At 40.9% G+C, this 24,150-nt stretch overlaps 1 protein-coding gene across 4 annotated transcripts in view; it reads left to right on the plus strand.

Moving 5' to 3' along the window:
• The first annotated feature begins 15,715 nt into the window (after window positions 1–15,715).
• Window positions 15,716–24,150, plus strand: part of LOC124120339 (pleckstrin homology-like domain family B member 2) — a 173,514-nt gene continuing 165,079 nt past the window's right edge. For all 4 annotated transcript variants that reach the window (XM_048401978.1, XM_048401982.1, XM_048401981.1 and 1 more), the window contains exon 1: window positions 15,716–15,973. The gene's annotated coding sequence lies outside the window, so the exon portion shown is untranslated. The remainder of the gene's footprint in view (window positions 15,974–24,150) is intronic.

Below are 24,150 nucleotides of genomic sequence, written 5' to 3' on the forward strand. Positions count from 1 at the left end.
ATGTATGTTTTTGTGCATTTGTTGAATATAAATGCAAGTTTTCGGGAGTTCACGCTCAGTCAGAATTGCCTAAATTTGTGTAACAAATTCATTTTGTAATTACTAACCAATAAAGTCCGATTATACTTGAGAACCTGGCAGTTGGAACTGATGTGGAGTGCTTTTATCGTTATTACACTGCATGCATTCTGAGACAATCATCCTGACACATATACCACGCCAAGTGCCACTAAATCCTCATTTTAATTGTCTTAAACCAACACCATGTGTGTGTCTGTCTGTCTGTGTCTGTGTGTTTGTACTTGTCCAGATTTATGCTGGTTTTGTAGTGCTAGCCTACTGAGAAACCATGCTGCAGCTAGGTTAACATGGATACTCTATTCAGACACATAATACTTACTTCGAGCCGGCCATTCCTTGTTTATTCCCCTCAATGCCGACCACAGGGAATCATCGCCACGCTATGCTGCGCTGCGCCGTGCCACGCCACGCTTCCAAGGCTGTAGGGAATAAGGAAGTCCTTGGGTGTAGAGTAATTCTATCCTTATACACACAAGGTCTTACGCAGTCGGGGTGTGATAACAGCAGCCAAGAAAGCCACCGAGCCTAACCACTTGCCCCATCCATTAAGTCGGCTGGTACATATAGGTTGCTGAGGATCTATCCTGACCGTGGTAAGCTTCTCACATTTACGTAGAAGAAAGTATCATCTACTATTGAACAAAATCTGTCCGAGTAATGATACTCACGATTATAATATATACGTAGATGTGAGTAGTATCCTCTACGTAGATGTAAATATGGTCTACGTACATGTAAGTATCATCTACATAGATTATTTTTTAGAACGTGGCACTAATACGCTTCGATATAAATCCTGTATGCCCCACCACGAAGATAACAGGCTGCACGTGGATTTCTCGCTGAAGAACAAATCACTCTACCCACTAAGAAGCAAAAATTCAATGAAAGTCACGTGACACAGGACAAGTTAACCCCAACTCATTCGAACAGCTGTTTTCTCTTAATTTTCAATTTGTTTAATAATTGTCCAATTGCAGATTGAAACATGTCGGCAAGATAAATTCCTTGGTGTCTATGCGGTGTCAACGAGTCCCTCGTTGGGTTTTATACCGCTCGCCTCCGGCCTAAGGTACAAAACCTAACTCAGGACCCATAAAACCACATAAGCCCCAGAAAGACTGCTACAACGTAACACCCAGTCAATGAAACGCCTGTAAAATCTCAATTTTGTTGTGTTTCAAAACGAAATAATGAAGGAATGACCAAAGGTAGACAAATAAAAGTGGAAACATGTCTTACGGAAAAGGTTAAAAAATTCATTCTTAAGACAGTTCACAAAATTTTCTCATATAATGTGTACATACTGTTAAGTGCCGATTCTCGAATTGAAACAATGTGTTAACACAGAAATGTGAATGTAAAAGAACTAAGAGTGAAACCAACCAACAAACAACGAATGCTACACAATCAACAAATGTATTACAAAATCCACTAAGTTACTATATCAAAACAAATAACTGCACAACAATTCCAAGGGCAGAAAACAATAGAATCATATTATAATATACAAAGGCAGTAAATCCTCATTTTAATTCTCTTAAACTATCACCTTATGTGTGTGTGTTTGTGTGTGTCTGTCTGTGTCTGTGTTTGTACTTGTCCAGATTTATGCTGGTTTTGTAGTGCTAGCCTACTGAGAAACCATGCTGCCGCTAGGTTAACATGGATACTCTATTCAGACACATAATACTTACTCCGAGCCGGCCATTCTTTGTTTATTCCCCTCAATGCCGACCGCAGGGAATCATCGCCACGCCACGCCACGCCACGCCACGCCACGCCATCACACGCCACGCCACGCCACGCCACGCCACGCCACACCATGCCGCGCCATCACCCGCCACGCCACGCTTCCAAGGCTGTAGGGAATCAGGAAGTTCTTGGGTGTAGAGTAATTCTTTCCTAATAATAGGCAAGTCTGATAAGCGGACAGTAACGACGTGAATGACTTATAGTGACAACTTGTTCTTGTTTTTATATAATCCATGAATTATTATTTAAACTCATAAATTTTGCCTCAGGGACTTGTGAAAGGCAAGCCGTAAACGTGACACAAGGTGTTACGCAGTCGGGGTGTGATAACAGCAGTCAAGAAAGCAATCGAGCCTAACCACTTGCCCCACCCATTTAGTCGGTTGGTACATATAGGTTGCTGAGGGTCTATCCTGACCGTGGTAAGCTACTCACATTTACGTAGAAGAAAGTATCATCTACTATTGAACAAAATCACTGGCTGAGTAATGATACTCACGATTATAATATATACGTAGATGTGAGAAGCATCCTCTACGTAGATGTAAATACGGTCTACGTTTATGTAAGTATCATCTACATAGATTATTTTTTAGAATGTGGCACTTATACGCTTCGATATCAATGCCGTATGCCCCGCCACGAAGATAACAGGCTGCACGTGGATTTCTCGGCTGAAGAACAAATCACTTTACCCACTAAGAAGCAAAAAGACAATAAAAGTCACAGCACATGTTAACCCCAACTCATAAGAACAGCTGTTTTCTCTTGATTTTCAATTTGTTTAATAATTGTCTTATTGCAGATTGAAACATGTCGGCAAGATAAATTCGATGCAACTCCTCGGGGTCTATGCGGTTTTATGCGTCCCTCTTTAGGTTTTACACCACTCGCTTCCGGCCTCCGGTCTTATGGTATAAAACTCAGGACCCATAAAACCACATAAGCCCCAGGAAGACTGCTACAACGTAACACCCAGTCATTGAAACGCCTGTAAAATCTCAATTTTGTTGTGTTTCAAAACGAAAAATTGAAGGAATGACCTAAGGTAGAAAATAAAAGTGGAAACATGTCTTACAGAAAAGGTTAAGCAATTCATTTTTATGACAATTCATAAAATTATCTCATATAATGTCTTCATACTGTAAAGTGTCGATTATCAAATTTACAAAATATGTTAACCCAGAAATGTGTATGAGTGAAACCAACAAACAACCAATGAATGCTATACAATCAACAAATGTATTACAAAATTCACTAAGTTGATATATCAATACAAATAACTGCACAATTCTACAGTGGCAGAAAGCAATAGAATGATAGTATAATATTCAAAGGCAATAAATAATATGATTGCAGTGGTCAATATCAAATACAAAAATACAGGGTGATAGCAAAAATCAGTGATAATAATTTATATTCACCCAGTGGCGACAGTGGTAAAGCTTCCGAGATATGCATTGCCAGGAATTCAGGGGTGGTGAGTGATCCACACACGAAAGCTGTTCCTGATGTGATGATAAGTGTGAGCGACATGTGTAAACACGCTCTTGTCTGCTTACATACAACCTACCTCGCTTCTGCAAATTTCTACACAGTGCCCTAACAACAAAGAATATTCCACGTGTTTCTATAACAGATATCACCTTCCGCGGGATACCGGACCGGAAGTTTACACACCACAATAGCATCTAAATTCATACTTCCTGACAACAGATCATATTAAATAGTACTACATACCTGACGACTTATCACACAAACATCGTAACACAGTTACTATCATTTCATTACAATAATTCAGTTACAATAATTTAAACAGCAATGTAATAATACTAAAACAGAACAGATGATTGGTGCAATGCTATTCACTCCATTAACCATTGTACGTTTTACTGTCCAAAACTAATGCCATTTCGGTTTACATTAATAAACTGGCAACAACAACACAATTTTTAAATCATCTAAACCACAATGTTATAGACAACAAATAATGATGGGATATTAGGATGCAGAAGATAGTCTCAGTTATGTTTCAAAATGTTATGTTTATAAGTGTAATGCAGTACAGACTGGGTCAGTCTTTGAGGTATTGAAAACATATAAATACAAATCTTGGTAAAGAGTAACTGCAAAACGAAGGCTATTATAACTTGTACATTTGACTTCGTGATACCAGATTAATCAATATAACATCCCATTACCACTTCGGTGAAACCCACGAGCACGGGTATGGCGCTGACAAACCTAGAAACATAATCGGGGCGGTTCTTTTGAAATAAATAGACTACAATGGAATGTATCCATAGCCTCCATTACAGGCAACTGTTTCACACAGGGGTAGCAGTGCCAGATCAGAACAATAGTACGTCTATTTCAATCTAGGGAAGTAACGACAGTCGAAGCTCTAGCATGGCGTTGTGAAGGAGGTCCAAATTGGTATCAACCGCTTTGCTGTTGTTGTTGCCGTTGCTATTTTCGACAGGGTGAACATTATAATTTCTAAATTTTTGTTTTGATATTTCATGACTAGGTTTTAACATTTTACAAACGTTCGTTTCTGGCGGAAATTGGGTTATTTTATCCAGCCCGCTCTATTTTTCTCGCTTGAAGCATGAAGTCAATATAATATGTCAGCCCCTGCCTTACAACAAAGCTAAACTGCAAATAATTCATCTCACAGATATGACGCCTGTAGAGACGAAATTACAATAAAAACACGTCAGAACACCTTGAAGATTAAAAAACCGACAATGTCTTGAAATGCAAGGAATACCATATCTTTCTTTTGTGTGTGGTTGTAGATAGACTGTGATCCTGTCTAATGACATCCGCGCGTACCAACTGTGAAACCAGTTTGCCACCACACACGGCAGAGATTGTACTGTTATAAATAGGCGGGTTTCATTTCACAAGCATAAAAAAAAAAGAAATAAAAAATAATCTGAATTTACGCCTGCGTGAACTGGCACATGACTGTTGGTTTTTTTGGCCATGTTGTTCGCATCTGTTGGTCTGTTTGAGGAGTTATCCAGATTATAGTCAGCAGACTGAGCTAAAAAGAGTGAAGAGTTTATGTAAACATCTATAGTTTCAAATGCATGGTTGCTGGAATGACTTAACGAACAATAGACGAATAAAGGATTAAAATTATTGATCGATAAGGGGATACAATTAATGAACAATTGAAATATCTTATTTGGCGAAGAGGTTACAAATGTATGAATTATTTAATGGGTGAATGCATGATTCACAGATGAATCAAATTAATCAACGAAGGAATCAGTGAACGCATGTATACTAGCCACATAAAGAAACTGTGCACGGAGAAAATATAGATAGAAGGGCACACGGTCCATATATGAAATATAGGTTTGAACACAGGAGACATTCAAACGCTCATGCACGTGCCATGCGATATGACGTCATTGATGGGGGGCCTATGGACGTGCAATGTGTAACTGCACGTGCATCCTGTGCAGCTGTACACAGCATGTGCAACTCAAAATTTGCTGTCACTTTGGAAAGCATGATCTGTGGTCATTCAAAAATTCAAAACTTCTCAGGCGCAGACACAAGCATATCACAAGCAAATCATGCCAAAATTGACAGCTGCACAGCGTCATGAAGCCATTGGAATGATCCGAGCGGGAATGAGGCAACAACAGGTGGCAACACATTTCCAATGCCATCGTAACACGATATCGGCATTTGTGAGGCGTTATCAGAACACAAATGACGTTGCCGACCACCCACGTTCAGGGCGTCCCCGAGTAACGACGCCAAGACAGGACAGATGGATTCGAGTTACACATCTCCGACAAATGTTCCAAACGTCAGTAACGACGTCCCAGACAATTCCTGGACTGCGCCGTATCCATCCCAACACTATCAGGAATCGTTTACGTCAGTACGGGATTCGACCACGACGCCCTGCCATACGTCCAATCCTGACACACCGTCATCGCCGTCTAAGATGGTGTCGAAATCATGTTCGCAAACCTCGAATATGGTGGAGAAATGTTGTCTTTACAGATGAATCGAGGTTGAACATTTCCCACAGTGACGGGCGCCAACGTGTCTACCGGCGTTTGGGAGAACGTTATGCACGCAACTGTATTGTGGAGAGGATCGTTTTGGAGGTGGCTCTGTGATGATTTGGGGTGGGATAACAGCACGGCACCGAACCCCTCTGGTGGTTGTTCAGGGCAATCTCACCGGTGTTGGCTACAGAGATCAGATTCTGAGGCCTGTGGTCATTCCTTTCCTGCAACGTCATGGCCCGAGATTGACATTTCAACAGGACAACGCTCGTCCTCACACGGCTAGGGTCGCAATGGATTTCCTTCCGCATAACAATGTCATGTTACTGCCATGGCCCGCAAATTCTCCAGATCTCTCCCCAATAGAGCATGTGTGGGATGAAATGGAGCGCCGTCTGCGTCGTCTTCCACATCCTCCAGAAAACGTCCGTGACTTGGCACAGGATTTGAGGAGGATATGGCAGGCCATTCCCCAGGCCTTCCATGCCCATTTGGTGGACTCCACGCGTCGCCGATGCACTGCTGTGATTCAAGCACAGGGTGGTCTTGAAATACAGTCCATAGCTATCAATCATTTCCATGGATCCAGGAGCTGGACGATAGATGCTCACCCAGTGTATGCCAGGTTGATCGCTTGAATCTGTGTTGACCAAGTAGACTTTGGGGTAAAAGGGGTCATCCTGTTGCCACCCCAGTCTGGCAAAGTCATCTCTGGCCAGGGTGCCCCGGTAGATGGCATGAAGTGGTTCGTCATCAGCCACAAGGGTTTCTAAATCCAAGGTGCTCAATCCGAGTGGTTCATCCATGGTCCTTGTAGGAGAGGGAAACGTGTGCCATGATCGTCTGTCGCTGCTCTTTTTATACCATCATCGCATTCCGGAAACGATGTATTTCCAGAACATTTTCGTATTCCTCATAGCAGATGAGGGTGGGTTCTCGAGAGCTTGTCCAAACTGGATTTCCAAACCCAACTTGCCAGTGTGTCAAAGGGTAGTTGATGCCTTAATCAGCACCAAGGTCTGGGGTGAGATCCACCACCCACAAGGTATAACCGTGAGTAAAGGCATAGGGGGTCAGTTCGCAGGTGTCAGGTCGCCACAGCTGCCCCATGTTTCGGAACAGATTCATGTAGACTTGTTTCAAATGGGCGCAGTTGTTGCTGAAGTAGCTTTTCATTTCCGTGCCATGGACTTCCTTACCATTGACTTTCAGTTTCATCATGGTGACGTGATTGTGTGTGAAGTTGTACGGATTCTTCTCTTTGCTTCCTGCGTAGGCACTATTGTCAACCTGTCCCAGGACCACGCGTTTTGGTAATTGGCCACCAATGAGCTGATCTTTGTGAAAGTCTCTACCGCCTCTCGGGATGTCATGGGCGGTCACTTCCACACGGGAAAGGGGATACTTGGCAGTCACCCCAGCGTTCAGACTGGACACGTGTGTTTCTCAGACAGCGGGATGTTGAGTTGACGGACATGAAATTCGGCTTTGGTCAGGGCTAGTTTGTAGACGCCATCAGCAGCACATATGAAGAAGAACTCATCAGGACTTCGTAGCAATTCCAGTTTCATAGGGACGCCATTCGGCAGATAACGGTCTTGAAGAAACAGGTCAAAGTGTAGACGTCCTGTCAGTTCCACGTCTTTGGTGGGCACAATAAGATCCCGTAGTGTTCTGATGCCTGTGTTTCTTGTGTTCGCATCTGCATCAGGATTGAAGACGTCCATTTTGCCATCATTGTCGTCAAACCATCCAGGACATCGAAGGTTAGATGTTTTGGCTCCAGCACCATAACTCAGAACGGTTTCCAATTAGGCTCTGTAAGGGTAAGTGCCCATGGAGGGTGTTATCTCCAACTGATTGTGTCCCACTTGAAGCCGCACTTCGCGAAACAGGGAATGCATCACGTTGTTGACTGTCCATACGTGGTTATCCGCTAGAACAGTATCCGTTCCATCATCTTACGTCACGCGTATATATACTCTCAGGTAACACTGTTTCAAATCAATGTAAGCGTTCAAGGGATTGAAAATGTTTAACTGGAGTGGTCCTGCCACAGAGGGTGGCGCCAAGGGACTATAGAGAATCCACTGACCCTCTTGCACAGAGGTGGACACAGGGGGTACAGTAAAGAGATCGAACAAGGCCTTTGAACATTCACAAGCATCTCGGCGCATCATGATGATGGATGTTTCTCTCTTTTCTCTGCTTTGAAGGACGTCTGGTCAGGTTGAAAGTCTGATGAGGACTGACCTTTAAACCATTTTTCATTTTGTTTACGCTGTTTCTGGTGGGTGGTAGTGGTTGGGACGACTTTGTGTCTTTTAGGGGGTCTTGGCTCCTCATGTTCCTCCAAGACATCGATCAGGGCTGCTGATCCACGATGTTTCAGACTCGCTGACAATTTGCGTTTTCCTGCAAACACATCACTCACCAACCCGGGTAGGATCTTTTTACCCACCTTGAGCACTGATGTTCCGGCAGATTTATGGAAAGGCAAGGCCATCTTCAAGATACCTCCGAGGTCACTGCCACATTGATGATAGCGTCCTTTGTATACTTTGATGCCACTCCCACGCCTACCGAATTCATCTGGTGTGCCAACGCATGTCACAACATGTTGCTTCTGCATTAGTAGCGACGTCTGAAGTGAAGTGTCACGATGGCTTTCACCATTTGAAATGGCATGGGTCGCCCCATGTCGTCCATTATATAGAGTTTAATACCGTCAAAGGAACAATGACGCAGTCTGACGTAGCGAATGTGCTGAGGGCTTTTAATCACCACACAGTCTTGCATCATCTTCTTTGACACAGGCACGTAGATCAGCAAGGGATCCATCGTATTATCCACAATTTGATATTTGACCAGGTTGCTGCTGCTGCAGAGGTTGAAAGGGTTGAAGATCATGAGGTGAGGGTGCTGAGGATGTTGAAGGACGTGACGGTGGCTGCTGCGGAGGATGCATGTTCACGGTTACCATTGAAGCGGGAGACGATCCTGGTGGTGAAGGAGTCTTGTGAAATGCAGAGGTCACAAGTCCCTGTAGCGACGAGGGGGAGACCATTCTGTCATAGACATCATTCATCATCTCTTGGTCTTTGTTGTTTCCCTTCGTAGGATGAACCTGTTTCCTTCTTTGCCCCATGACGATTGTGGCTCAACTGAAGGAAGGCCTGCTTTTATGAAAGTCTCATCTCATCTCATAGGACCGACACATACAGGAGGGGTGATTCAGATCTCGAAAACAGGCGGGCGCGTACGCGATGGTCTTGCAACCTGGTGTGCTTCAAGTCCAAGAACAGGTAAGTGTAAGGCTCTCAGGTGGTGTCTTCATAGGCTTCCCGCAGAAAAGGAACTTTGCCTGGAAACACCTGGCAAGCCAGACTGTCGATCTGCAATGCATCTCTCGGATTTTTAAAAAGGACCATGTAGTGAGCATTCAGACTGACGGTGCGATGTTGCGGCGATTGGGCAAACAAGTTCTGAGTGAGATACAGCACGGATGTGTCTCGGTGATGACTTTTCTTGGTGAACCATCGCAGCACTTCCGTTTCTTCTTCTTTCGTATTGTCGCCCAGCAAATCATCGATGACCAGCCAATGCAAGGCCACCCCTTTTTCGGGCAAGGCACGATCCGCTTCTTTCATGCTGTGCACAAATTCAAGAGTGCCCCTAAGGGGTCTGCCATCTCTCCCATCTCATGCTGAAGCAGATGCCATTCGCTGTACACCCAAACGATGCGATGGGGTGGTGTATCCAACACCTCGGGGCGATGCATCTGCTCCATACATGATTTCACAAAGGAACTTTTTCCTGATCCTGTGGATCTCGCAATAAACATCGTAAAAGGGTGGCGTGGGGTCAAATGGGAGGTCACGACCTCTTCATCATCATCATCATCATCATCATCATCATCATCGGTGATATCACTGGTCTCATAGGTGATGGTGTTGGTGAAAGCCATGGACGTGTTTTTTATGACGAAGTAAGTTATCTCTTCTAGAAAATCTCTATTTTTTTCTTTTCTTTTCTTTCCTTTTCACACACAAACACACACACAACACACACAAACAACACACACACGCACACACACACACACACCTTGTGCGGGTCTCTGATGGGTCGAACAGTGGATTGTGCTTTCTCTCCCATGACCCATACAGTTTCCTATGGAAAAGAAACACAAGGGTCTCTCCGGTTTGGAAAACCAGGGCTTAGACCAGGTGCCGGAATGGGCCCTTCAGTGCGCTGTGTTTTGGACCAATCAGGAAGCAGGGTGTCAGTCCCTCTCCTATTAAAAGAGCAATGCCACGCACATAGTCACAGCACTGAAGGAGAGATCAACCATGTCGTCTCGATATAGCTGTATGACGTGCCAGACCAACAGTCAACAATGTCCGTGAATGAGTAAAGTCTATTCATGGACAATAGTTGCCTACCCACCTGGTGAATCGGAGAGGATGCTTTTGCAGAGCCCACATTGGTTTAAGAACAAGTCTGAGGCTATTGCAGCATTACAACAAACTATACAACGCAGAGTTGACATCCCGGGCTGTTGGGGTGGTCTGTATTATTATCTAGTATCGGGATCAAGGAAAGGTCGTATTATCAACTAGTATCGAGATAAAGGAAAAGTAATGTGTAGTACCCTACATCAAAAGAACCAATCTTTCTGCCCTTATTGCCCTTCATGTTCACAAAAATCACAGGGACGCCCCTAATCCTGTGGCTTTTGTTTTGATATGTTGGTTCATGTGAGCGGGTTTGAAAAAAATAATGAGTGTTGTGTTGTCTTTTTTAAGGATGGGAATCGCCACTTCCACCACCTCCCACCACCACTTCTTTTTTTTCTTTTTTTAAAAAGATAATAATGAACATAAAGGATTTTACGTGCGCTTCTTTTAATTTTGATATTTTCATATCTTACGAGCGCTTCTTATGGCCGCTCCTCCCGGAAACGGATGTGGCGCCCTCTTGGAGGTGTGCACGCCTCCCGGAAACGGAAATGCCGCCATCTTGGACTGCTGGACAATAACAGGACATTCCAGACCATTGAAGATAATTATCCGACTTTTTCACTTTTTGTGTCGTAGAGCTGTCTGATCTCAAACGGGAGCCATAATCGGCACTGTGTGAACTTGGCCTTATATAACGCACTGAGAACAATGGGGAAACAAACAACTTGGTACTTGGGACAAGCGTGACATTTCGAAAGCAAGGTCTGCATATTTGCCATGATTTTCCTCAATCTTGTCAATCACATTGGTGTCAAAAGGGACAGAAAATTCAATAATAAAAATGATTTCATTGGATTTATCAAAAGGGACAAGATAGGTCTGATGCTGTATAGCTGCCTATTCCAATGAATTTTGTATTTATCATTTTCCATGACGCCCTCTGCTTATTCCGGGTGGTACCATGGGCCGACTTGATATGGCACTTTGTTTGGTTGACACTCATTTCTGTGCCGTCCAGCAGTACAGAACCATCAACAAAATCAACACTGACATTGAGATTATGTGCCACATCCTTGGCTCGTTTTAGAAAACTGTGGAATGCCTTGTTTTCATCATGAGTCTTCACATGCTTCACAAGAAGATCAGACAAATAGATGTGTGCAAAAGTGCACAAAACAATTCAATTATGAAGAGCCCCAAGGTTAATCAAACCACGTCCTCCCATAACGATTGGTAAATATAAGCGATTGGGGGAAGAGCGAAGGTGGTGGGATCTATTGTCTAACATGATTCTTCGTGTGAGGGTGTCAATACCCTGAACAACACCAAAAGAATATGAAAGGACGGGTACAGCATAAATATTTGTGGCTTTTACTTTATTGCGAGCTTTCAGCTCTGAACTCCAGATTCTCTTAAGTCTACATTTATGGTTTTCCCTTGATATGGGTATTCTGGGGTTTGTCCCTAATCTGCATCCCTAAGTACGTATAGGCCTGACCTTCCACGAGATGGTCAATTACTCCTCCTCCAAGTAAACTGACTGATCATCCCTCTTCTACCTTGCCACCTTTCAGATGAAGAGTGTTGCATTTGTCGAGTCCAAAGGACAAGCCGATATCATTACAAAAGGACTGGACATGGCGAATCTGTTTTTTTAGTGTGGATCCTCCACTGGCAATATGTGTAAGGTCACCAATGCAAAGGAGATGAGTAAGCGGTGTTGGGGATCTGTGCTGAGGAGGTCCAGGATGATAACCTTCCTCTTTGCTAAGCAAAAACCTTAAAGGATTTAATGACAAACAGAAAAGCAATGGACTGAAAGAATTGCCCTGAAATATTCCTCTTCTTATAGAAATGGGTTCCGAAGTCACCACCTGCCCCTGCGAATACATCTCAAGTTGAGTTGACCAGCAATTGAGTAAAGCAAGTAGTCGCTCACGGAGCTCAATACATTCCAGTGACTTAAAAATCCATTCGTGAGGTACAGAATCATAAGCTTGTCACCCTGTCTGGCGAGTCATACCAAAAGACGTTAAAAGATTGTACTTGTTGTTACCCTGTCTGGCGCTCGGCATTAAGGGGCTAAAACAAGGACTGGTCGGCTCGAAGTCAGTATACTGTGTCTGAGTTGGGTGTTCATGTTAAACTGATTGTACAAAAATAGGATTAGATAAATTATTTGAGAGGGATTATGTGCCAGATTGACCAGACTCTATATTCATACATTAAGAGGAGGGGGGGGGGGGGGGGGGGGGGGGGGCACTGCAAGCACTGCAGGGAATAATAATGAGAAAAGTCCTGGCCCGGATGGTTTCACAACAGTTATATGGAATAACAGCAAATTCCCTAACATATCAGGGCACATAGACTAACATTTAGTCTCTGAAATCTTATATTACACAATATCCTTCTTGACTCTAGGGGGCACGGGTGGCCCAGTCGTTTAAGGCGCCGCGATTCGCTGTGCAGAGACGCCAGAAACCTATGATTGTGGGTTCGAATCCCGGTTCGACCCGATTATGTTTCTAGGTTTGTCAGCACCATACCCGTGCTCGTGGGTTTCACCGAAGTGGTAAATGTCTGAGACCTGCATCACTTCGGGCTTTCCTCCCACATTAATCTGGCACGACGTGATATAACTGGAATACTGTTAAAAGCGGCGTTACACCCGCTCCACTCACTCACTCTTGACTCTAAAAAAAAAAAATTTCCTATGCTGATTTGAATAGAGCTAGCTTGAGCTGGCTAGACTTGCTTTTGTATGCGTTTCTAGATTATTTTTTCATAAAATAAATATATTCCTCGGTCATGCTGCAGGACTACAGGGGACAGTTCAATCAATAATATAACTGGCAAAAAAACGCAACAACTTTTAAGAGTATGCCTAGAGTCTCTTTTCAACCTATTTTGCCATACAAATGTTTCACTACTCACAAGGTGTTATAAAGGCAGTAAACTCTATAGCACACTCTTACAACCAGCTTTCATAAAATGTCATGGAATGTTTTAATGGGAAGGAACTTTACAGAAAGTATTTACCGATGAACAGTGGTCGGGATTTAATTTGATGGCAACAATGTTTACCCAAAGTGAGATGGTTTCAGTTTAGGATTATCCACTACATATTACCTTTAGATAAGTTGGGGGCACGGGTGGCCCAGTCGTCTAAGGCGCCGCGATTCGCTGTGCAGAGTTGCGTCCCTTGGGCACGCCAGAAACCTATGATTGTGGTTTCGAATCCCGGTTCGCCCCGATTATGTTTATCAGCACCATATCCGTGCTCGTGGGTTTCAGCGAAGTGGTAAACGTCTGAGACCTGCATCACTTCGGGCTTTCCTCCCACATTAAGCTGACACGCCGCGATATAACTGGAATACTGTTAAAAGCGGCGTTAAACCCAACTCACTCATTCACTCACTCACTCACTTTAGATAAGTACTTCCATAGTATTGGTTTTAAAGATCCACCAAGTTGCAACTTCTGTGGTAAATATATTTAAACTATTGTACATACATTTTATGATTGTGAATATGTTCAGATGTGGGAGCTTGTTCTCAACTGGTTGACGCCATCTGTGGAAGGAAGACTTGATTTCTGTGAGGAGACTTTTTTATTTGGATTTAAGGGGAAGAATAACAATTCTCTCAATTTAGTTATATTACTTATCAAATGTATTGTGTTTAAACAATCACGAAAAGGTGTTCAGTTAAGGTTGTTATATATTCAACGTGAAGTTATTACATACTACAATATGACCAAATTAATTGCATTCTCAAATTGCAATTATACAGCCTTCTTTCAGTTCTGGTCGTCCTTCCACATACTTTTCAACCCTAGCAAAGAATATTGGTATGATATCATATTTTATTATTGTCTATATTTGCAATATGTTTTGAATGTAAAGGGAGTGAATAATGTATAATTGTTGAAATGTTACACATTGTATTGTAGCTATCTACGAATGTTGTGTGTATATGTTTGTATGTGCGTGTGCATGTGTGTGTGTACATGTGTGTGAGCATGTGTGTGTGTACATGTGTGTGTGTGTGAGCATGTGTGTGTGTAGCTATCTACGTATGTTGTGTGTATATGTTTGTATGTGCGTGTGTACATGTGTGTGTGAGTGCATGTGTGTGTGTACATGTGTGTGTGTGTGCATGCATGTGTGTGTGTAGCTATCTATGTATGGTGTGTGTGTATGATTGTATGTGTGTGTGTGTGCATGTATGTGCGCGCGTGTGTGTGTGAGTGAGTGTGTGCGTGCATGTGTGTGTGTAGCTATCTATGTATGTTGTGTGTGGATGTTTGTATGTGCGTGTGCATGTGTGTGTACATGTGTGTGTGTGTGTGTGCATGCATGTGTGTGTGTAACTATCTATGTATGGTGTGTGTGTATGATTGTATACGTGTGTGTGTGCATGTATGTGCGCGTGTGTGTGAGTGAGTGTGTGCGTGCATGTGTGTGTGTAGCTATCTATGTATGTTGTGTGTGGATGTTTGTATGTGCGTGTGTATGTGTGTGTACATGTGTGTGTGCATGCATGTGTGTGTGTAGCTATCTATGTATGGTGTGTGTGTATGATTGTATGTGTGTGTGTGTGTGTGCATGTATGTGCGCGTGTGTGTGTGCATGTGTGTGCGTGCATGTGTGTGTGGGTGTATTAGGAGGGTGTGTGCGAGTGGGCGGAGGGGGTTGGTGGGGGGGGGGGGGGGGGGGGGGGCGCTGCTTATACTATAGTCCAGACGTATGTATGTGCTGGCTGAATATGGATGCAGCCCCGTGAGACACCATGTCGCAGTTTAATATGAATACCCAGCGCCAGCCCGACCACTCCTTTTTTATCCCCTGGGGCCTATTTTGATGTGAAGAGGGCGGGGTTCGAACCACCTACTTCCCACTCCCCGACAGACACAAATTCCACAAGACCGCGGCCACAATCATATAGGCCTAAACTTAAAAGCGGCATAAATGGTAGATGTATCGATTCTGTACTCTCATTGGGCCCGGTTAAAGTAGAACTGTAACAAACTTCACGCGGGGGGAAAAAAGAAGGTTAATATTGCGACTCTTGCATTATTCGTGCTCGGGGTAGAAGCGCAAAAAACAGAATTGAGTGAGTGAGTTAGTGAATGAAAATATATAATCTGGATCAGCCTGCTTTGAAAATATTTTTCAACTACAAAATGTTCAAATGAGATTACTAAAATCTGGTAAAAATATTTTGTAAATGTTATAAAAAAAATAATTTAATTGTCCGCTCACATCCCCCACGGTTGACAAAAAGTACAGAAAGAGAGCCGTTCATTCAAGAAACATTCCTTCACAGCCGTTGACGTGACTTCATTTCAAACCTACTTCCCCTGTTCACAGAATGGACTTGCCCAGATATCAGCACTTGGCGCTACTCCAGACTGTCGCGGATCGGAGTAAATTGTCATCGGGGAATAATTCCTACCTCGACAATAATATTAGTCACAAATAACCGCTCCCCGATTCCAACCCACGGTATCTCGCTGAACAGTGGATACTATTTATGTCATCAGCGGGGACAACGAGACGTGTGGATATACCTTGGATATTTGCAACTTATCTCAAGTTTTGAGTCAAACTTTTAGTTTAGACTCGTCTTGATCGAGGTAAGTTTAGTTTTCTGTAATGCGTTTTATACCGTGTGGCAGTGCGTATTTTGATGACTGTTTAATGTGGCGGGTTGTTAGCCAGATACGTAGTATCATGAGTGTGTGCTTCGGATCGTGACCTGTCACGGTGTTGTGGGGTCACAAAATGTGCACCCGTTCGCCCAGCTATTATCGTTCGTGACCAGTTGTAAACTCGGCAGCCATAAGCATGAGAGCCCTCTAGGTTAAACATAAACAGCGTTTATTCAGAGCAAGCTGCTACACTGACAAAATATCCTCCTCATAGTTTCCTTGTGTCAATCGTGTGTTTAGCTGATGAATGTTTCTCGCAAATGACACCTGTCGCCTGAAAATCGGCACGGGCACCTGTTGGACGAGTCCATTTGAGCAGACAGGTCACTTGACATCCATTACGACCAAGGGTGACCCCTATGAACGTGTTATAACAAGGGTTTATTGTCATTCGGTGGTCTCACTCGACTTACCAGTGTCACAGTGACCCAGCTCATTCTATTGTGAGCATCTCAAGCCGAAGATTTTGTATTGATGCATGGTTTCTTTTAATGTGTGCCACTCCCTTCACACCAAGATATTGATAAAAGTATTAATATAGTTCATGAATTAAGGCAGTGTAAGGGTAAACTTATTGTGGTAGAGCAAGCTTTATAAACTTCAAACATTTAACGTTCTGTACTGTTTGATCATGGTAAAATGAAGATAAACCTGTTTTATTTAAGAATTTAACTTTCTACGCCCATGTTTAATCTACATGTAATGTTTCATCTCACCTGAGCATCTTTCTGATTAACAAGAACAGATAGATCACACAACTGATGTCGACAAAATGACCTTGGGTTTAAGTACATTGCCTAAGGGTTGTCACAGTTAGGAATTGTCAGTAATGATGATTAATCAAATATATACGAGGGATTAACAAATTATGATCTGTGAACTAGTTTTTTCAGTACAGAGGGTTAAAAATGTAGGTTAACCCGAAACATTTACTTGCCCGAAGGACCGCCTCCGTGGTCTAGTGGTAGAGCGTCCGCCCGGAGAGCGGAAGGTCCGGGGTTCGATCCCTGGCTGCGTCATACCAAAAGACGTTAAAAGATGGTACTTGTTGTTACCCTGTCTGGCGCTCGGCATTAAGGGGCTAAAACAAGGACTGGTCGGCTTGGAGTCAGTATGCTGTGTCTGAGTGGGGTATTCATGTTAAACTGCGGCATGGTATCTCAGTGAGCTAGCACTATAAATCGGCATTAGTCCGAACAAGTACAAGCAGCCTCACACATACATACACGTGCATGCACATCGCTATATAAGTGCAATAATCTTGGACGCGACGTTAAACCCCATTTCACCTCACCTACTTGCCCGAAGAGTGATAACATAAAAGTACATATGCTAGGTATAAGGGATGGGTATTGGCCTGAATTTTGTCACAATTTCTTGCAATAATGATTCATGTGTATCGGGGTACATACCACAATATTATTGCATGCGTTCTTTCATCTGCAATTGGTTATGAAACTGAATAAGCCCATTTTTGACTTTCATAATTTGTTGGATGTTGCTGAGGTCACAACGGCTGCGTAATAGACACATTAAATACACGAACTGGTTGCAAATAGTTTCGCTTTTTTCATCGCAGAAAACAATTGTTAATTTCATAATTTCAATTCAACTTCTCCATTGTTGTCAATTATGTAAGCTTTTCAACAAGGTCTAGATTTTACAAACACAGTATACCGGTATTTTCAAAACGATTGTTTCTTTGTTGTTAAACGCCCCACTCAGCAATATTCCAGCTTTATGACAGCGGTTTGTAAAAAATCGTGTCTGGACCAGACAATCCAGTGATTGACATCATGAGCATCGATCTACACAATTGGGATACAATAACATGCATCGAACCAAGTCAGTGAGCCTGACCACCCGATCCCGACTGTCGCCTCTTACGACAAGCGTAGTTGCCTGTTATAGCAAGCATGGGTTGCTGAAGACCTATTCTACCCCGGATCTTCACAGGTCACAAGGATTTTGTACGGTTGTGTACCGGTAATAACTCTAACCTCTACTAGGTATACAATCAACATTAGACAAACTGAACCAGACTAGAGGACTAGTTGCATCCTACGGAAGCCTTTTAGGGCCTTTTGTTTTTTTAATTTTTTCGATACTATCTTGAAATTTCAAGATACTAAGTTGAAGTTTCAAGATAGAGAAGTTGAAATTTCAAGATACTAAGTTGAAATTTCAAGATACTAAGTTGATATTTCAAGATTATTGACTTCAAACGTATTTTTACATCTTAGGATGTTAAAAACTTATTATCTTGAAATTTCAACTTAGTATCTTAAAATTTCAACTTAGTATCTTGAAATTTCAACTTAGTATCTTGAAATTTCAATATAGTATCTTGAAATTTCAATATAGTATCTTGAAATTTCAACCTAGTATCTTGAAATTTCAACTTAGTATCTTGAAATTTCAATATAGTATCTTGAAATTTCAATATAGTATCTTGAAATTTCAACTTAGTATCTTGAAATTTCAATATAGTATCTTGAAATTTCAATATAGTATCTTGAAATTTCAACCTAGTATCTTGAAATTTCAACTTAATATCTTGAAATTTCAACTTAGTATCTTGAAATTTCAATATAGTATCTTGAAATTTCAATCTAGTATCTTGAAATTTCAACTTAATATCTTGAAATTTCAACTTAGTATCTTGAAATTTCAAGATACTATATTGAAAGTTCAAGATGCTAAGTTGAAATTTCAAGAGATTAAGTTGAAATTTCGAAAAAAAAAAAAAAAAAAATGGCCCTAAAAGGCTTCCGTAGCATCCCTTAAACATTTTAAAAAAAAGTTTTAAATGTGCATCAGTCCGTTACATCTCCCAGCCCAGCATCTGTGTTTAGCATTAAGTCAATATGCTGGCAATAGTCCCCTACAATGGACTGTCTGCAAGGTGTAGTGGATGTAAGATTCCTGTCTGCGTCATACGAAAATATGTTAAAACAGAGCTCCAGATAAGCTTTTGGTGTTGTGGGTATTTTACCCCTGCATTTTAAAATCATTGGGTATCAGTAATTCTATCTGGGTATTCAAATTTCTGTTATCCACTAGTTTTTACACATGTGGCTATTTAAGTTAAATATTTAAAAACACTATTCATCTAGTCCCTGCATACTGGTGTCGTGTAGGTTCGAGAGTTTTATGGGACTCAAAAATACCAAGATACTTCCACAAGAAAGTGTGATGGCAAATGATCGTGATGTAACTGTCATCGTGGAGTTTGGCAAGGTTGACGGAATGCCCGTTTATAGTTTCAAAATAAGTTGCTGATTTGCTAATCGAATGCGCAGGGTTACTTCACAATATTTTGATGATATGCACAAGTTTTATTTTTGTAGTGTATCTGTAATGTTCGTTGTGTATTTGATACGCTTGGATTTTATCTTACTGCGTATTTCTGCTTTTCTGATGCGTATTATACGCAGATACGCAGATACGCAGCTTATCTGGAGCTCTGGTTAAAAGATGGTACTTGTTATTACCCTACCTGCCCCTCGGGATAAAACAAGATTGGTCAGCTCGGAGTCAATGTCTGAAATAACTGCCTGCCCCCTGCCCGTGGCTGGTAACTTTTCTGTCGGGCTGCATGAAATTTTCTTCCACCTGCCCGACTCTCTAGGAGATAATTTTCAGGCTACTTACGTATTCAGTTTTATTATAACTATATGTAGATTCTCAAGTAATTGTTTGCATTATTTCAACAGAATCAAGGCATTATTTGTCTTCTTTTTTTTCAATATTTATAATGCCTGAACGTGGACGGTTACTTTGAAGGCAGGCAACACTTAAGGGTAACCTCCCCAACTGTCTTAATTGTTGGGTTTTTGAATTATTTCGAACACTGCTCTGTGTCAATATACTGTGTCTGACTGGGGTATCCATGTTTAACTGTTGTTTGGAATATCATTGGGCTCTCTTAGCTTGTTAATCCTTTGTTGCATAGAATGCAATGTTAAAATTGAATGTTATAATAAAAAATAAAAAAATTGAACCAAATATATTTGTTTCCAATTTGCTTACCAAGGGCATGCGACCCGTGAAGATTCTAGGGTAGAATAGTTAGCCTAGTCGGGTAGCCTAGTGGTTAAAGCGTTCGCTCGTCACGCCGAAGACCCGGGTTCGATTCCCGACATGGGTACAATGTGTGAAGCCCATTTCTGGTGTCCCCCACTGTGATATTGCTGGAATATTGCTAAAAGCGGCGTAAAACCAAACTCACTCACTCACTTGCTCTGTTTATAGGGGACCAGCCCCGGCCCATGACCAATAAATTGATAAACGCTTTGCTCTCTTTTTTACCAAAAATCTCAACGTCAAATGAAGTGTGTAATAAATCTGATTTCAATAGCCTATTCATACAGCATATTGACACTTGAAACCATTGTAATCGGTTCTCAAGTATTGTTGCCATAATTGTAAAGATTTGACCTCCGACTACCATTGTGCGACCTTTTAACCAGCCAAATGTACACTAAAACTTTGAGGTTTCAATTTACACATTATCATCTGAGTATTGCCTATTTGATCCCTCTGGCCCTTACACTGTACATGACAGTTGATATGAAGGAGTTTTTCTGGCAGTCGTTATTGTTCCGAGTTCTTTTGAAGCAGGACATGATATTGCGTTTTAGACTGTGGCGTCCTTTGACATACGGAAATGCGTTCTTTTGTTGTGCAATAAATAATTTATACAAGCAGTTGTTAAGACATTAATATGTAGTGTTTGGTCATGCTGCATGTCGTAATGTGTCTTTGTCACTGAGGTGGAACAACAGTTGTTAGGAGATTAGTCTGTTTCAGCTGTTGCAGTTGTCAACACGAATATTTGGAGTATTATATTTTTACCCCGAATAAATGATATTTTCATGCAGACACACATATGGTTATACTCTCTTATAAACACATCATGTAATTCTTTTAATAGTTTTTAATATATTTTCTCTCGGACACTCAAGTAACTTTAATCACTCTTTGCAAATCTAGTCCTGTATCATGGCTGTGGATTTTTTTTTAAAACAGCTAAAAAAAAAAATTACAAAGTGTTTTCATAGTTTAAATGTCTAATTCAGGCCTAGACTGTCTCACAATCCCAGAACCATATTATTCCCCCCCCCCCCCCCCTTACTGTAATGCTGTAGCTCTAAATGAAGCAAGTCTAGTTTCTGCATAGTTGAATCTCCCATCTCAAAGGGGCTCCTTTTCAATCAAAATAATATATTTTCAGAGATTACGTGTTCGTTAATACAGACCCTGAACCAAAAATATCTGAAAAATCCCAAGCAAGTCTAGATTATTTCGTCAATTCTAGATTCCTTCAGTTACAAAAAGGGGCGGTTGGGTAGCCTAGTGGTAAAAGCGTTTGCTCTTCACGCCGAATCCAAGGTTCGAATCCCGACATGGTTACAATGTGTGAAGCCCATTTCTGGTGTCCGTGATATTGCTAAAATAGTGCAAAAAGCGATGTTAAACCAAACTCACTCACTCACTTCAGTTACTAAAAGTGAAAAGATTCTCTCTCTTCCTTTCTATTACATAATGTATAAAAAAGATAATTAAACAAAATAATAAACTTAATATATGAACTAACTGTTGGCCAAAGGTAACTTTAAGACCTGTGTGTGGATACCATGCCTGGCTAAACCGCCCATTTATAATTTATTTGCAGCCATGTTCATTCACAGAATTAGGGAATACTTTGTGGAACATTTCTGAAAAATTCCTCTTGTAACAAAAATAAATGTTTTCATATTATTTCTAATACATACGGAAGCCATTTGTTTTTTAAAAAAATTACTAAGATACTAAGTTGAAATTTCAAGAAACTAAGTTGAAATTTCAAGATACTAAGTTGAAATTTCAAGATACTATCTTGAAATTTCAAGATATCCAGAAGTTGAAATTTCAAGATATTAAGTTGATATTTCAAGATTTTTCACATCAAACGTATTTTTACATCTTAGCATGTTAACTTATTTTCTTGAAATTTCAACTTAGTATCTTGAAATTTCAACTTAGTTTCAAGATATTAAGTTGAAACTTCAAGATAGTATCTTGAAATTTCAACTTAGTTTCTTGAAATTTCAACTTAGTATCTTGAAATTTCAACTTAGTATCTTGAAATTTAGACTTAGTATCTTGAAATTTCAAGATAGTATCGGGAAAAAACTAAAAAACAAATGGCCCTAAAAGGCTTCCGTAAATACATGATACATATGGATGTTAAAAAACATTTGGCACAAAATATTATTTGGTTCCTCTTCCGAAAAACAAATATAATATTTTTTGTCATTCCGTGTTTAATTTGTTCACAAAATGTACAAACTGCAAATCTGTATGAAAATTCGCGCCATTTTTGTAATTGAGAATACAAATGTTAATAAACTGTTGACAGTTGACACAGCGTCACCTGTCAGGGTAAATACGGTAATCTAATTAAAGCCTAATTTCTTGAATTAGAAATTTCTTGAATGATCAAAGTATTCAACGCTTTCATGTGAGATACGTCCTTCCCTGCCTGTTGTTACAGATCTGAAGAGGGAAAATCTAACAGGAAGTTATGATTAACCAGAGGAAGTGAGGAATGACTTGAGACCAACAATGCAACCACAGTCTCTGTGTGTCAGGGGCTGTCTCAAGGTCCTGACAGTCATTTTTACCCTCTAAAATCTATTTCCCTCAGATTTACTGTTTTATCCTTGATTCTTGTTATTATATATTAATACTATGTTTTTTAATACTTTTGAAATATTGATGTAATTTTAATTATCAGTCTTTAATGGGAATATTACCTACTTTGTTTTTGAGATGGTACCTTGATTGTTGCGTAGAGTGAGTGAGTGAGTAAATTTAACGTCATGTCAGCTGTATTTCAGCCATATTGTGACTTGAAAAAATTATGTATTTAGATTACCGTATTCGACGTAATAAGCGCCCAGGGCGCTCTCAAAATTAGAAATAGGGGGCTCTAATTAGAATACTATTTTGGTGGACTAAACAGAGCTGAAAGATCGTAAATTTCGTTTATGCTGACAGCCTGAAATGTTGACATACGACAGATATATTTTTCCAGAAATTAATTGCCCATAATCAAGGGTGCATATAACACATACATGTAAGTGCGTATTATACACGAATACATAAGTCTTGTGTACATTGATCAATCGGAAGGGGTGCTGATTGGGATTGTTCACTAGCCAATATATTAGCAAATATCACCGTGGGCGCTTATTAGAGCGGGGCGCTTATTACGTCGAATACGGTATATAAAAACCTGTCGTCAAAATACAGTATTATAACTAGCAATATATCACAGATTTACTTGAAGACTTGTTTGAGACATTATAATATTTAATAGATTATTAGACACATTATATATAAATCAGGCTATAGATCACAAGACTAACATCTGGTCTCTGAAATGAAAATATTTGACAGGATAACAGTTGTTTGAATTAGTTGTATTGGATTATGTTTGTTTATGAGTATATTGTGGTCGTTATACTTGTCGTGTTAGTGAAACGTCGTTCTGATTGAACTTGATTTAGTGACAATATCGAGGTCATGCCGGTGGGGAATTGATTGTTTGTGCTTTCAATAATAGCCGGTTTTCTTTTCGTAAAATGTGAGAGTGTGGTTTTGATGTATGCTATTTACAAGTTATTTCAACAGGTTAATGGAAAATCCTATTGGGAAATGTGTAGAAGGAAAATAACTTTATGCTGATGCTTAATTTTGAACTTTATTTATTAACATCTTCCTGTTTTGTTTTGTTGATAAGAGGCAGTTGTATTAAAAAGATTTCAAGAAACAAAAAAGAGGCAAGAAAAATGAGACCTTATATGAAAAACAAGATTTGTTTCATTGTGGGGAATTGAGGTATTCAGCAACACATGCTTGCTGTATGCTTGTCCCATCAGGAATTGAACTTGTCTGGGCCGCCTCCATGGTCTAGTGGTAGATCCCCGGCCGCGTCATACCAAAAGAAGTTAAAAGATGGTACTTGTTGTTACCCTGCCTGGCGCTCGGCATTAAGGGGCTAAAACAAGGACTGGTCGGCTCGGAGTCAGTATACTGTGTCTGAGTGGGGTATT

Source organism: Haliotis rufescens, unplaced genomic scaffold (assembly GCF_023055435.1).
Source record: "Haliotis rufescens isolate VD_foot unplaced genomic scaffold, xgHalRufe1.0.p SCAF_24, whole genome shotgun sequence".
NCBI classification, from domain to species: domain Eukaryota; kingdom Metazoa; phylum Mollusca; class Gastropoda; order Lepetellida; family Haliotidae; genus Haliotis; species Haliotis rufescens.